The 14189-nt window shown below is 37.5% G+C and overlaps 1 pseudogene; it reads right to left on the reverse strand.

Annotated features, from left to right (window-relative positions):
* Nucleotides 1–14189, reverse strand: part of LOC105492162 (liprin-beta-1-like) — a 120098-nt pseudogene that overhangs the window by 10681 nt on the left and 95228 nt on the right.

A 14189-nucleotide genomic window follows, 5' to 3' on the forward strand; every position in this document is an offset into this window, starting at 1 on the left:
GCAGAAGTCCCATTTATAATAGTTATTGTATAATTATTTCAAGTTTTTTTGTAATCAAATTAAAAAGAGATCTTTTAAAGTATAATTAGGGATAGGATAGCCCTAAGGTTTAAATCTTATATCAATTTTAAAAATATGACCAAGTTAGTCAAGGAAGATAATCAAATTAGATACTTAGTGTAATAAAAGCAAAATAAAATGCAAATTGGAAAAGACTAGCTTGACATTTATTCGGCATTTCAAGTTGGCACTCATGTTTCCTTGACAAGCACAGAGTTTCATTAATGGGTAAGGTAGCAAGTCATCAACAACGTTAGCCAAATCAGGGAATTAAATAATTCACTGTCATCACTAAGATGAAAGGACAGAATCTCCTGTAACAATGGGAAAAATAAATTAGAAAACAGATATTTAAGCCCTCTTTTAATTTTTAACCATACAGCTGTATATAAGATTTCAAGTTCATCGTTCTATGCACTAATGTTTAAATTTTCAGTTTTCTTTTAGTAAAGAATTAGCTTTAGCAAACAAATTTTGCTGGCTGTATTTAACACAGAAAACACAACTATGCAATGCTAAGACGTACAGCTTTATATTCAATGCCACATTTTACTTTCAGAATCTCTAAAGATATATTTACTACATTTAGTACTATGAGAAGATGTAGTTCTCCAATGAGGCGAGGCAGTTGGCCCTATAGTTTTGACTTCTGGTAGGAGCACAGTGGACAAGTACAAAAAATTTTCAGTAGCACTGGCAGGAAGTGTGAACCTGTTTTCACCGTGCTGCTTCTCAGCAGTCATTTCTATTTGCAGCCATGATAATGTCAACCTCTGTACATTTACCATCAAGAAAGTCCCTAAAGAGGAAAGTGACCTCTACCGTGGATACAAAACAGAATTCTTTCACAGGTGAATGTTTACAATTATTTTACTAGGCTTGGGTCTCAGTCTAAGAGAGTTTAATTTATAAATTCTTTCATTTTACCTGTTTATTATATTTCACTAATTAGTTCATGTATTTCTGAAAACAACATCAGGGATCCCATTGTTCCTTCAATCGGCTTGAGGTGATTTTAATCAACAGGTGACACACACAGAATGAATGCACATGCCACTAAAACATCATCACAGCAAAACAACACAAGCCAGAAAGCAACAGGCCATGGACCCCATCGCCTAACGTCTACTACACCTTCAGTGACTCCCATTTTTGTTCCATCCGCTGCTTTTCATACTGCATCTGACCCACCTTGATTTTCATGCTAGAAAGTTTGGCCATTAAAGACTGGTAGAGAGACAGAGGAGTGAAAGAAAACTACAGATAGAAAAAGACAAACTAAATAACCAAGAAAATAGTACCAGTTTATAAAGGAGGTTAGATACAACTTAGAGAAAGGGGAGGTTATGTTCTGTCAGATGAGTTAAGCCTTGTTTTTAAATTCAGATCAGTGGTGTTTAAATTCAAGAAGGTTTCCAGCTTGGGGGGAACTTCATTTACTTTTACAATACCTTCTTTATCATATACTAAGTAGAAAACATGTTATTTATATTATTGGTCATAGATGAACAGTGGAGCCATTTGTTTGAAAATGTTAACCCGTGAGAAAAACTTACTTTGGTTGATTTAAGCTTTTTTTCATACTGAAGTCTCTCACTGTCCATTTCACTGACTTTTAACCTCAAATCATTGATCTTCTGAATCAGCTCCTGTCCAAGAAGAAACAAGAAAGTGCATTAGGAAAGTGGTAACACAGTTACCTATACCTACAAAATAGCAGCTTGGACATCTTAAGAGGTCACCAGCTCCTAGAGTTAAAGTTGAATGAATCAGATGAGACAAATAGAAATAAATCTACCTCCTTAATAAACAAAGCATTGGCTGGGAGCAGCGGCTCACACCTGTAATCCCAGCACTTTGGGAGGCCAAGATGGGTGAATCACAAGGTCAGGAGATCAAGACCATCCTGGTCAACATGGTGAAACCCGTCTCTACTAAAATACAAAAAATTGGCTGGGTGCGCACGCCCATAGTCCCAGTTACTCAGGAGGCTGAAGCAGGAGAATCACTTGAACCCGGGAGGCAGAGGTTGCAGTGAGCTGAGATTGCGCTCTGTCAAAAACAAACAAACAAACAAAACCATTCCTTTAAATCCCCAATGCCTCTGTCCTAAAGTGATGGGTTTATGAAAATAAAAGGTGACTATAATTTTGATTAAGAAATGTAGCTTAATATCTATTATTTGTCAGATATTTCTATCTTAAAAATGACTCTATGAATGCTATTTCATAGAGTGCTATTTCTATTCTATTTCATAGAATGCTATTTTATATTTTAAATATATCACATTCTTTAGTAAAGCCATTTACCTTTTGAACCTTCTCAGTGATACATGGGTATTTTTTTTAATTTGTAATTTCTTCCTTTGTCCACAAAAATATGGATTGCTCATCAACCCAATATGGGAGAAAGAAATGAAAATTAAATCCTTTAAGCCCATGAATCCTTAAGATTCATGAAATAGCCAGGGAAATATTTTATTTTTATTAAGTGGATGATAACAGGAACATGAGAATAGTCAAATCAGTTTTAATTTTGAGGACTATTTTAATTATTGTCATATATAACATCACAAAGTTTCTCAACTATTCTCTAATCTCTGGGTATGTGCATACATTTTAGCAATAGTGTTGGATATATATTAGAAGCTTATCAGGGATTGAGTTTACTGTAAGTTTGATGACAATTCTCAACTGGAAAGTGGATGAGGGTCCTGCTGTTCACCTAATTACATAATTAGAAAATAAAAGAGAAACCAATCTTAATGTTTACATAACACAACACAATTTTACACCTTTTCTACTGCCACTTTTTATTTTATTTAGTGTCACTTTTTAAAGAACCAATTTGCTCATAAAACTTGTCCAAGTATTCTGATAAATCGTGGTGTATTTTTGTCCAGAGCCCAGACAGTAGGAAACAAAATTAGAGTGTTAAGCAATATTAACTCCTCCAAAAGAGACACTCAAATACCCTGCATGGGAGATGACTTATTTTTTACTACAAGCCACAAAGATCCCTACAATGGTTACTATATTTCTGCTTCTCTCTCCTCTCTTTTTTTTTTTTTTTTTTTTTAATGATGGAGTCTTGCTCTGTCACCCAGGCTGGAGTGCAGTGCCACCATCTCAGCTCACTGCAACCTCAGCCTCCCGGTTTCAAGACATTCTCCTGCCTCAGCCTCCACAGTAACTGGGATTACAGGTGCCTACCACCACACCCAGCTAGTTTTTGTATTTTTAGTAGAGACAAGGGTTTCACCATGTTGACCAAGCTGGTCTTTAACTCCTGACCTCAAGTGATCCACCCTCCTTGGACTCCCAAAGTGTTGGGATTACAGGCGTGAGCCACTGTGCCTGGCCAGCTTCTCTCTTTTTACAAAGACATGCATGTATTCCTGGGTCACGAATTCATAGACTACAGGACAAAATTGTCCAAGAATGCCAAAAATTACAAGTAGAACAATGCTATAAGGAAATAAAACTTTGTGAATAGGGATTATTTTAAACTCCCAAGTATAAAGATTCAAGTTCACAAAGGCTAAGAGAAGGGATGCTGTAATGAAATACACTTCCCTGTAAACCTATAGGCTTTTAAATTGTGGTCTCTTATAAAATGGGCAAAATATTACCTATCATAATTATACAATTACTCCTTAGGAGTCACTTAATAATCATACAATATTTCAATTAGATGATATATATTTTCTTCTTATGAATTAGGTCAAGAGCTGTTGGACATTATTCAATAACATATTTGTGATTCGTCATCTAACAGGTCAGAATTCAAGTTCAAAGAAAAAAATCACCTTTTCCCAGTTAACCAATCATCCTTGCATAATATGAGTCCTTAGTGATATTCATCAATATGATCCCTCAAAAAGGCTCTGTGATTTTGTGATTATATAATGTAAGTATGTTTTCTATACAGATTTTTAAAATCCAATTAAATAGTAAAAATCAGCGTGCCTAAATAATAACTACTAGTAAAATCATGCATTTAAGCCCATTATTTACAAAATTAGGAAAACTAGTATGAATGGACAGATGCTCCAAATATCCTAAAGTCAAAAGTATTTCTAAAGGTTGATAAAGGGATTAATATTTCATATCAAAAGTCTAAAACTAAAAATTGTCATTAGCATTTAGTGATAAAAAGTCAATGTAATCAAAGATTATCCTTAAAATGAAGCAGGATGAGGGCACGTAGTAATGCCTTGCACACCTCCAGGGAATTTCAACTTTGCCCTAGGAATGTACGTGTATGAGAGACAGAGACAGGGTGACAGACAGAGAGAGAGGAGAGACTGTATCACTCACCTCTGTGTCTCTGAACTTATCTTCATAATCCAATCTGTCCTTCTCTACAGCCGTCAGTTTCAACTTCAGGTTAGATATTTCAGCCATCAGATCCAACTTCTGAGTTTCTAAGGATGTCCTACTTAGAAGCTCCTATTGGAATTTAAGAGAGACATCCAATAATTCTTTTATTATAAACAGCCACATGTGAATTTACCTCATTTATGATTGTAAAGCAGCACCTATTAAGTAGAGGATGTAGTAAAGTATAATTACTGAATATACACACTTTTAAAAAATTATTCATTTTAGGCTGGGTGCTGTGGCTCACGCCTGTAATCCCAGCACTTTGGGAGGCTGAGGGGGGCGGATCATTTGTGGTCAGGAGTTCGAGACGAGCCTGGACAGTATGGTGAAACCTCATTTCTACTAAAAATACAAAAATTAGCTAGCGTAGTGGCAGGTGCCTGTAGTCCCAGCTACTCGAGAGGCTGAGGCAGGAGAATTGCTTGAACCCAGGAGGCAGAGATTACAGTGAGCCGAGATCACACCACTGCACTCCGGCCTGGGCAACGAGACTCCATCTCAAAAATAAGATAAAATAAAATAAAAAATCATTCACTTTCGTTACCCTCCTTTGAGCAGAAAGAAACACATGTCAGTTTTCTGAGGGAGACATGTTACGTAGATACACATGCATAAACCATATATATACTTAAGTCTGATGATAACATTGATGATGATGATACTAAGTTTGTTATATGCCAGGCAACCGTTATGACATATACTGTTTCAGTCCTCACAAAAATCTTATCAGGTAGAAATTCTTATTATCCTTAATCAAAAGATGAGGAAACTTAGTAATAGAGAGGTTAGGAACTTGCCTAATGTCATAGAGCGGGGAGAAAAAAAGAGGCACAGCAGGAGTGGAAACCTACGAGGTTTTGCTCCAGTGCATACTCCATCCACAACCTTACGGAGCCTGTCCTATGTGTTATAGATGGTGCTTAGCTTTTTTCTTTTTTCTTTTTCTAATTTTTAATTTTGTGAGTACATAGTAAGTATATATATTTATGGGGTACATGAGATGTTTTGATACAGGTATACAATGTGTAATAATCACATCATGGAAAATGGGGTCCCCATCTTCTCAAGCATTTATCCTTTGTGTTACAAACAATCCAGTTATACTCTTATTTTCAAATGTACAATTAGATTATTATTGACTATAGTCACCCTGACGTACTACTAAATACTAGACCTTATTCAAACTATCATTCTCTACCCCTTCAGCATCCCTCACCTCTTCCTTCATCCCCCACTACCATACCCAGCCTCTGGTAACCATCCTTCTACTCTATTTCCATGAGTTCAATTGTTTTATTTTTAGATCCCACAAATGAAAACATGAGGTGTTTGTTTTTCTGTGCTTGGCTTATTTTACACATAACAACCTCTAGTTCCATTCATGTTGTTGCAAATGACTGAATCTCATTCTTTTTTACGGGTGAATCATCTCCATTGTGTATAAGTACCACATTTTCTTTATTGAGTCATTTGTTGATGGACATTTAGGTTGCTTCCAAATCTTGGTGGCTGTGAACAGAGCTACAGCGAACACAAGAACACAGATACTTCTTTGATATACTGATTTCCTTTCCTTCGGGTATATATACAGCAGTGGCATTGCTGGATCATATGGTAGCTCGATTTTCAGTTTTTTGAGGAACCTCCAAACTGTGTTCTCCAAAGTAGTTGTACGAATTTACATTCCCACCAACAGTGTACAAGGGTTCCCTTTTCTCCACATCCTTGCCAGCATTTGTTACTGCCTGTCTTTTGGATAAAAGCCCTTTTAGCTGGGGTGAGATAGTATCTCATTGTAGTTTTGATTTGCATTTCTCTGATGATCAATGATCTTGAGCACCTTTTCATATATCTATTTGCCATTTGTATGTCTTCTTTTGAGAAACGTCTATTCAAATCTTCACCCACTTTTAAATTGGATTCTTAGATTTTTTTACTATTATTCTTTTTTCTTAATCATAAAACATATGCTTATAGGCAAGAGTTAGGAAACCATCTGAATGCAAAGAAAGAAAATTAAAATAAGCCACAATCCTATTGACATTTTGTTGCAGATTCTAATTACATAAACACTTTATATTGTGTGCATGTGTTTTGAGACTCTGCTACTCTCATTTTTTTTTTTTAATGTGCTGGTCTAAGTGAATCAAGAAACTTACTGCTGCATCAGAGCAAACACAACATAGAAATGTAGCATCTCAAATAGTTCAGCAGGGAAATGCTATTTTGGTTTTGGCCTCTGCACATACCTGCTGCAGTATTTCTTTTGTGGCATTCAACTTCTCTCTGTGCTCTTCAAGACAAAACTCCAAATCTCTAATCTTCTCTCCCTCATCCTCCACCTGGTCTGTTAACACACTTAGCTGTATTTAGAATAAAATACTGTGATGAGTGAAAAAGAATTTGGGTCCAACTGCATACGTTATTTCTCTAAATGGAACAAAAAAAGGAATGATCCTACCACTCATACGATCGTAAAGAAAAAAAATCTGAGAAGTACCAAGAAGACAGTGGTCCCTCGCATTCCTATTTATATATTGCTTTTTGATTTAAGGAGCCCTGTACAATTTCAGAGAAAATTTGTGTAGATTAGTAATGTACACTATTTTTTGGTTAAAGTCACTTCAACCATTTATGAGAGAGAGTGTGCACATCTTTTTTTGCGGGCAGGGCGGAGATAGGATTAGAAGAGAGGAAATAAAGTTAATGTTTCAAATAGAAATTATCAAGAGCTATTCAAATTCGATACTTCAAGAAGAATAAGGAAAAGAACCTAGGGAATTCAAGTTCCATGAGCTCTTTGAAGATGACACAGTTCATAGATGTGTTCAAAGCCAGGGGGCAACTTAGTATACTCAAAGGTCCATGAGGAGCTGTGGGGCTAGTCCTTCAACTCTAATGCTTAGAGCCGATCTCCGAGATTTTCCTCAATAATCATCACCCAGTAAATATACTTCAATTCATTTTGCTCAATATACCAAAGAAAAACATACTTCAGTTCATTTTGCTCAATATACCAAAGAAAAATGTTTGTCAAGCATTTAAAACATTATGAAGAAACAAACTCAAATTTAGCCCACAAGGAGGATTCTAGTCACTGTTGTGTTTTGTCTCACACAGGGTATCATTTTTGTTTTTTCTTGAGACGGAGTCTCGCTCTGTCACCCAGGCTGCACACAGGGTATCATTTTTAAAATTGAAAAATTAAATATATTTATTCAGATTTCAGATTCAGAAATATAAATTTATATATATGCAGATTTTATGCTATATTCATATATCCAAATTTCTGATACATATTAAAATATATTTTAAAGTCAGATCCAGCCAAGTGTAGTGCTGCACACCTGTAATCCCAGCTACTTAGGAGACTGAGGTAGGAAGATTGCTTGAGCCTAGGAGTTCAAGACTAGCCTGGGCAATGTAAGAAGACCCTGCCTCCAAAAAAAAAAATCGATCAGATCAGATGACAGATAAAATCAGATGACATTGCACCTGTATTCAGACTGGCCCCAGAAGAGCTGAGGTTAATGGCAGCTCCTTCTAAACTGGGTGTACAAACCATCATTTTGCCCCAGTCCACTACTCCCTATTGTGTACAGATGGCTTACCGTGCTTATTTCTATTAGCAGTCTGGTTGCTAATAGAACTGGTTTCTATTAGCAGTCAGGTTGCAAGCAATCTGAATTTGCCACCCCAATTTAAAACAGTCTTTGTAAGTATGCTGCAAGGAAAGAACAATATTTAAAAATCACTTGCCTGAAGAATGAGGGATACTTTATCATTTTCTAAACGTGCCAACCTTTCTTGCTATACATCTCCGTTCCCAGGTAGGTGTCCATTTGTCTGAAAAAGGAAATAATATGGGTAAGGCTGATCTTCTCTAAGAATGATATATTGTAGATACATGAAAATCACAAGTGTTCTTAGTCCAAGGGGCCTGAATTGAATCTGGCACAGCTGTCACTGTCAAACAGAAAATACGAGAATGCAATTTGGTTCATTTACCACAAAAGAGGTAAGACAGGCATGTTAAGCGTATAAGCATGTTTTTGCCAAACTAAACATTTCTTAACAAGCAAAAAATAATGACCCACAAGGCACAGTGGATACTGGTATCTCCACTGAGAGCAGACACACACCCAGGGGCAGGCAAAGCTTTGTGAGTGTGTAGGGCATACCCCTAGCTGTTGAGGTCTGTCTCTCTTCCTCCAAAAGCATAAACACTCAGGCCACAGTGACTTCCCCTGGTAGCTCCAACTAGCCTCACTTATCTGCATTTTAACACTTTCTGTTCTGACCTTATTAACTTCTTATGAGTTTGCTTGTTCATATAATGTTACCTTCTATTCCAGGGCAGAGCCTATAAATTGTTTTGTAACCTCCCCAGCATCTGGCTCAGTGCTCTGTGTATATTGACGCTTACTTACTATTTCTTCCCCTCCCTCATGCCCCACACGCTTTTTTAAAAAAAAAATCATATTTGGGCATATTTATGCATGGTATAAATGCCAAAGGAAGTATAGACTGAGAAACGACATATAGATTGTTTCTTCCTCAGCTGTCTCATATGCAAGTCATGAAAGACACACGGAGAGGCTCACAAGAACAGAAAACCTAAAAACATCATTTTGAAATATATGCAGTAGTGTAGGCAGTATCTCTCATAATCTCAGCATAACCATAAAATATGTAATCTCAATAGAATTTCCTGATTCTTCATTCAAATGCAATAGAAATAAAAGCCAGTTGAAATTCAAAAGTGTTAGATGGAGCCACCCAGGGTTCAATTGAAAAAGAAAATAATACCTTCAAATTCAGAACCAGAAAAAACAGACATCTGTTTTTAAAATCCCATACAAGTAATAATATTTTAGAAACAGAAACATTTAACTAAGTAGGAAAAAAAAAAAAAAAACAACTGCTGTTTAGTGAGGACAAAAAGCAAAACTGGCCAAGTGTGGTGGTGCATGCCTGTAATTCCAGCACTTTGGGAGGCTAAGGATTGCTTTGACCAGAAGTTTGAGACCAGCATAGGCAACATGGTGAGACCCCATCTCTAAAATAAACACATAAACAAACAAATAAATAAAACAGCCAAGCATGTGCAGTGAGCCGAGATCGCGCCACTGCACTCCAGCCTGGGCGATGGAGTGAGACTCTGTCTAAAAAAAAACAAAAAAAACCCAAAAAAACTGCCAACCATGGTGTGTGTGCCTGTGGTCCTAGTTACTCTGGAGACTGAGGAAGGAGGATCACTTGAGCCCGGGAGGTAGAGGCTACAGTGAGCCGTGTTTGCACCACTGCACTCCAGACTGGGCAACAAAGTGAGACCCTGTCTTAAGAAAAACGAAACAAAAATGATCTTTTTTCTGGTTGGAGGAAATTATAGCAAGAAGAGAGCACCGTTTCCTCCCAAGCTACTTTGTATGATATGGAAGTGAGGTGCTCCAAAACCAGTTCTCCAAAATGAGCCCCAAATAGAAACAGATACTGAAAATTGACTCAAAATGAGCATATTTATGTTTCTCAATACTGTACTGATATTTACAAGCACTCATAATGCTCAAGGGTAGTATATTAAAACTCACTATAGGAACATAAAGCAGAATTTAAGAGCGATCAATGTTACATCCTTGTGTTAAGTAGGTAAAGACTGTTCTGTCCACATGTGTTTATATTTCTGCCAATTTTGTTTCCTTTGAATTAAGAATATTGGCAGTAAGATCCATTAGGTAAATACCCTATTGTCTCTATTATTCCTCTAACTCCAATATTCTTCTACCTACCAGGTCACTCAAAACCTCCCCATATATGGCATGCTCTCTCACACACTACTTTTACTCCTTCTGCATGGACCGACTTTTCCCACCCTTTCTTCTTCTTTCCCCATTCCTTAAGGTCCACCTCTATTAGGGCTTGGTCTGTGAAGTCTTCCTTGAATTCACTGTTTACTATGCGCCAGCAACAGTATCTAGATGAACCTTCATTACAGCAGGCGTTACTCTGAATGCACTAAGGTTAGACTTGATTGCATACATGTCCCTCTCTTCTAATAGACTCTGCATTCTTTGCAAGTAGATTTGCCTTGGCATGTGACACACAGTGGGTGATAACTAAATGTCTGTTGAATGGAAGAATGACGACAGGTGTTCAATAAACACGGGTTGAATAAAAGATGACTGCCGGTTTGGTTTTGATCTGGCCTTCTTACTTCTCAGTGGGTCTTTATTTATGTGTCCTCTATAATCTGGTATGTACTCCATGGTTGACCTCTATCTAGACTGGCTCCTTTCTCCCCAAGCCTGTACTCTCTCTTCCCACTATGTTTAGGAGGTGATCTCAGAGCCTTTGTAATGGACAATAGTTAAGGCCATCTTGTGTGAGCTCCCCTAGACACTTTCTTCCTCAGTGTGTAATAGTATAATATATATTACCTCTTATTTCGTTCCTTTCTTTCTTCCTGCAGGCTTGGGAGAACTGATTCTTAACTCCTTCCTGAAAGCTCATCATTCCACTTCTAGTTTGGAACCTTGATTTCCTGTTTCACTGGGACTTGTAATCACCACTTCTACTTATCATTTTCCATTTCTTCCTTTTAATGAGCTTTCTTCCATTTTCCTTTACAACAACTATCCCAAGGTTTTGTACCCAACACTCTACTCACCTCCCACTCCTCCCTCTCAGGTCAATCCATCTTTCATAACCCATTTCTACCTCCTCCTCGTTACATTGTGCCATTCTCCTTTCCCCATCTACTGGCTGACCTGGGTCTTGTCTTAAACTGTGCTCTTTAGTGTTTCATCCTATTCTGCCTCAGGTGGATGACTAATAATTTTATGTGAGTTGGTCTCTCAGCCTAAGTTTCTCAGTGCAAAACTGTCTTACATTTCTTTTGATTCTTCCATGGTGCTTATAAAATCCTGAGCACCTAATTTAAAATGTATTTAAGTATAAACTCCTGTTGAGTCAATCTGACTTTCAAAGCACGGAAGAGAAGCCTAAATCACTTTACCTTTCTACTTTAGCTCATGGTGCAACCTTTTACTGACCACATCCAATTCAGCTAAGTCAAAACTGGAATCAACGTGGGGATTTCAACAGTAAAATATCCAACCAATAGTGTGTGTGGAGAGTCAGGGAGGGAGATCTAACTCAACTGTAACAATGGTACTTTGATTTAATTAAGGAACTATGGCTTCTGCCAGGTTTTCCTGGCATGATGGGGAGAAGCACATCTGAAAAGCTTTATCCCTCATAGAATTACAGAATCTGAGAGCTAGCCAGGAACCTCACCTGGAAAACGAATTCCCTGACTCTACATGGCAGGTGGTACACATAACATCAGAACACCATCTACTTTTCCCTTCACCATCTAAGTGGAAAGCCTTCCTTTTATAACAACTTCCTTTTAATTATCAAGTATTACAATCAAGCATAAAGATGTAATAAATGTTAACATCTTTCCTTTGTGTCTGTTTAAAAAATGTTTTTTATTACAGAAAATTTCAAATAGATTTAAAGTAGAGAAATGAGCACAATGAAACCCCATGTACTCGCCACTCCATTTCAAGAGTTATTAATTCACGGAAGGTAGGAGTCTCAACCGCTGTTTTTACTTGTAACATCACGCTGTGTTTTCCTTTGAGTTTCTGGGTTCTATTGGTTTGCATTGGTCTACAGTTGTCTTCTTCCCTGTTTCCCCTTTGTTTCACTTTGTTCTTTCCTGAGCTCTGCTGTCCTGTCTACATCCAAAATCAACATACAAGCAGTGATTTGCCACAATTATGCTTATTTATTTTCTAAAACAGAAGATAATTTTGAGAGTAAAAACTTCCCAAATCAGAATGGTAAGTACCTAAATTAAAATGGGGAAAAGAAAACAGCCCCCTTTTTGAGGACAACAAATATTACAACATAGCTGGATTAGTAATACTACATATACACAAATACACACACATACCATATTCCAGCCAGTCATTATTATACTTATTTTTAAAACTAGTTATTAAAAGTATCACACAGTCTTGATTTCATAATCCTGTTTTTAAACATTCAGTATCAAGAAAGGAAAAGTAAGGCTCAGCCCATGAAATCTCCTTTAAGTAAACGTTATCTCTAGTTACCAAAAGAAATAACTACTATGACAGCATTTTGTACTCAGAATTACACCTCTGCCACGCATGCAAACATTTACTGCATGCCTGCTCTGCACTAGACTCTGAACTAGGAGGAGAGATTAAGACTTGAATCCTTCAGCCGTGAAGAGCAGTTATATTGCATTTGAGTTCAATACCATAATAAGGCATCTTACACCACTACTGTCCAAAGAGTCAGAGAACATGATAGCAGTGATGCTGGAAACCAAGCAACCAGGCAGCGGCAGTACTCCACTCCCCTGTCCTCTCACTGGGTGTGATGGAATAAGGGCATGAGTTTCACAGTGGGCAAGTTGGGGGCACACGTTTAGACAATAATATTACCCTAGTCATAGGTATACACCTAAGTCCCCTGAATTTGGGGAGAACAGAGAAAAAAGAAGATCCCAGTGTCCCTAGAAGCAAAGCCCCGGCTACTATCCCAGTACAGCAGCAACTTCACTCATTCAATATCTTCATTCACTCGTTTATTCAACATTTGTTGAAAGCCAGCAACATGTGACAGGATACAGAGATCTAGAGAAGGAATCTGTCTTCTACTTTGGAAGGATAACATGGGACCAAGAAAAAGTCCCTATTGTTCTTGTCACTTTCTTTCTTAACTCACTTTCCTAAAGGAACAGGGAAACCTCTTTCCATTCAATCCTAACAAATACTAGTGGCCTAGGATTCCATGAAAAGTACGTCTTTTACTTCTGTAAACTAAGAATTCTGCTGATTTGGTCCATTTGTTTTTCTGTGCCTGTGAACACTTTCCATGGGAGTTTACTTGAAGCTTAATTTTAGCTAGGGTGTCTCAGTGAGGCACCGCATGACTCAGATAATTGTGATCACCTACGGGATACAATCTTAAGATGTACCTTGTTTGCCAAAGGCTGAGAAAACATTTCCTAGAGGCACAGATGAAAAGCAAAGCCGGTCAGACAGCAGCAGGGATCGGAGGGTGGTAGGACGGGGACTGCTTTGTGGGGCTGGGAGTCAGGGACTCAGGGAGAACAGCCAGCAACCCTGCAGAGAGCACGTCCCATGGCTGAACTCTTTAAGTTATGAGTATTTTTATTTTTATAGCAACTTTTAAAAATACACATTTGGGATTAATATTATCTAACTTTTAATGTAAAAATAAGAGAGAAGTGTACTATGATGATTAACAGGTCTGAAGCCAGTCCGGAACACCTCATTCCCCCTGTTTACACTCTATCTATCTCCTGGCTGATGATGCCTGCTTTGGAGTTACTACCATTAGTATTCACCATTAGTATTTCACTCACTTTGTTGAAAATTGTATTTTTGTAATTTCTGCTGACTTTGGGATGGCCTCATAATTAAAACTGCCAAATAGTCAGACACCTTTGGGATTTCACTACCTGATCCCCTGCTGACATGGATCAAGGTCATGATCCTCAGTTAAAAAAACATTATAAGAATGTTCTAGGGCAACTCATCAAGTTAGACCTAAAGTAAATAACTACTTGCTTGACTCAATTAGACATATTTTTCTATTTGCCTTCTTAAATCTGGAGCCTCATAAAGCAAGTAATTCTCCATTATTAGTATCTGTGTTCACACATTATAATATCTCACA

The sequence above is a fragment of the Macaca nemestrina genome, chromosome 10 (genome assembly GCF_043159975.1).
Source record: "Macaca nemestrina isolate mMacNem1 chromosome 10, mMacNem.hap1, whole genome shotgun sequence".
Lineage (NCBI taxonomy): Eukaryota > Metazoa > Chordata > Mammalia > Primates > Cercopithecidae > Macaca > Macaca nemestrina.